The sequence below is a fragment of the Alligator sinensis genome, unplaced genomic scaffold (assembly GCF_000455745.1).
Source record: "Alligator sinensis unplaced genomic scaffold, ASM45574v1 scaffold2238_1, whole genome shotgun sequence".
Classification (NCBI taxonomy): domain Eukaryota; kingdom Metazoa; phylum Chordata; order Crocodylia; family Alligatoridae; genus Alligator; species Alligator sinensis.
Genome location: NW_005843619.1, coordinates 40,538 through 43,452, shown reverse-complemented (window position 1 = coordinate 43,452; position 2,915 = coordinate 40,538).

The following is a 2,915-nucleotide window of genomic DNA, read 5'->3' as shown; positions in this document are numbered from 1 at the left end:
CTCGGCAGTGCTACGCTTGCTAGCACCACTGCTGAAAGAGACTTGGGGGTCATGACTGACCACAAGATGAACATGAGCCACCAATGCAATGTTGCAGCTAGTAAAGCTAACCAAACTCTGGCTTGTATCCATAGATGCTTCTCAAGTAAATCTCATCCTCCCACTATACTCAGCCTTGGTGAGGCTGCAGCTGGAGTACTGCATCCAATTCTGGGCTCCTCAATTCAAGAAGGATGTTGAGAAACTTGAGAAAGTCCAGAGGAGAGCCATGCACATGATCAGAGGGCAAGAGAGTAGTCCTTACGAAGAGAGGCTGAGAGCCATGGGACTGTTCATCCTGGAAAAGCACAGGCTTAGGGGGGACTTGGTGGCTGCTTGTAAGTACATAAGAGGGATACATCAGGATGTGGGAGGACATCTGTTTACCAGAGTGCCCCAAGGTAAAACAAGGACCAAAGTTCATAAACTCCTCCAAAACCATTTCAGGCTGGACGTAAGAATACATTTCTTTACTGTCCGAGCCCCTGTAGCAAAATTCCCAGTTTTTCTTTCTTTTTTTATTTTAAAATGCATTCCCTCCCCTTCCCCAACCATTTCTGACTTTCTCTCTCCCCCTCTATTCCCTATTCACCCACCAAGGCAGAGTTCTTTACAGAACAAAGCCTAAAGAAGGGGAACTTGAAAGATTAGATAATGGAGAGCTAGACTTAGACCAAATCATAGGTGATGGTCAATTTAGAGACAGACAGAGGCAGGAACCATTGTTCCAAAATATTTTCAAGGATAACCTGGCCAAGCGTGAGTCTGAGGTGGTGAAGCTAGGGCTGATGAAAATGAACTCAAAGCTTGAAGTAAGAGAAGGCTCCGCGCTTTAACAAGGACTTGGTAAAGCTTGAGAGAGTCCAGAGAAGGGCTACCCATATGAGTAGGGATTTGCACGGCAAGCCATGCAAGGAAAGGCTGAGGGACCTGGGACTCTTCAGCCTGAAAAAGAGACGGCTGAGAGTGGACTTGGTAGCAGCTTACCGCTACATCAGAAGCATACATCTAGGGCTCGGTGAACAACTGTTCACCAGGGCACCCTTGGGGAAAACCAGAAGTAATGGTCACAAACTCCTGCAAGATCGTTTCAGGCTCAACATCAGGAAAAACTACGTCACAACTAGGGTTTTCAGACTGTGGAATAAGATCCCTCCAGAGGTGGTGCGATCACGTACCTTGGAAATCTTCAAGAACAAACTAGACAGTCACCTTGCTCGAGTCACCTGACCCCCAGTTGTCTTTCCAGCCTGGGGCAGGGGGCTGGACCCGATGATCTTCCAAGGTCCCTTTCAGTCTTACAATCTATGAATCTATGAGTGGCTGGAGCCTAAGTCTTAGGAGCTATGGCTTTGAAACCTGCTGATTGAGGGAGTGGATGATGCAGAAGGGAAGAGATTTCAACACACAATACAACTGCTTTTGCAACACTTCTCTCCCAGACCTCTTGTTACCTCCCATGTTTAGCTTGAGTGACAACAGGAAGTGAACCCAGAACCCCAAAGCTAAAGAGCACAGTGCTGGACACTGGGACCGACCCAGATATACCATTATATCAATACTTCGATAGACTGATGTCCTTCATAGGTGGGCTCAGAGTAGGGGAGGAGAAGGTCTGTAACTCATTAATAACTTTGTTTGATGCGTGTATGTGTGCTCTATTGCAGTCAGCTCCATATGCAAGAGAGCAGGTCCTCAGTAAATGGCATGGATGTTTTGCAAATCTCTCTATGTTACAGCTCCCTTTCTTTTCCTCCCATGCTTAATACAACTTCTCTACTCTCTCCCACTCAAAAATACACACAGAAAGCAGGTGCACATAACCCTGGCTACCTCAGTGTGGCTCCTCTTCCCTTCTAGTGGGTAAATGCTGAACAACAACTACTAAGTCTGGTACAGAAATTTCGATGCCAAACCTGCTGAGAGAGGATTTTCAGCATTGCAACCAAATTATGAAAAGAAAACAGCTTTAGGGCTTCTTTTCTTTCATACAGTGTCAGATATCCACTTCCAGATCTATGAGTCACTGTTTGGTACTATTGCTCATTGTTTGGATTCCAGCCGCCTGGGCCAGGCATCCGTAAAAATTGCAGCTTTCAATTAAATGCTTTGCTTTTTGTTGCCCACTGCATGCGCACAGGGGGCTGTCCAAAATGTTCATCTTGTAAAGTGTTGTTTTGCAGTGTCTATAATCCCGATCTGTTCAGCTTGACTCATATTTCTCTGTCAAGGGTTATGCCTGGCCAGTGGGGGACGTGTTTGCTGTTGGTGTAAAACACTGTAGGAATAGATGTGACCTTTCCCAGTGGTTGGCCCACTCCACTGCTGCCCAGAGGTTTGGATCAGCATCTGCAATCATTTCCAGCAGCTTGTGGGCTTCGTGTATAAATGGTGTATGACTTTTAAGCCTCGTAAGCCTCCAACTCTTCCAGTCTTCTGTTAAGAGTTGATGGAGCAAGTGATTCTCATCATTTCTTGCCTTTGTTGCCAGTAGTGATGTTAGGGTCTATTTTCTTGTATCACTTGGTCTACAAGCTGTAAGAATGCATGTAAGTTATACAGTATTTTTTGAGACTCAGCCCACTGTTAAGTACAGGGTTGAGGTTTTTAGGGTGGCAACATCTGGACCATACACGAGCACAATATTCTGCTGGAGCATATACCACTGTAAGTGTGCTGGTCCTGAGCACTCTGAAGTTGGTACCTCATGTGATGCTGGCTGACCGTCTTGTGATTTAGATTACTGAAGTGTTCCCTGCAAAGCCAAGCTGGTCTTCTGCCATACTTGCTAGTCTTCCTGAGCGTCAGAATAGTTTGTTCCTGCACTCTCAGGGAGGCTTCTTTAAAGTACTACCAGCTCTCCTGGACTTCTCCCC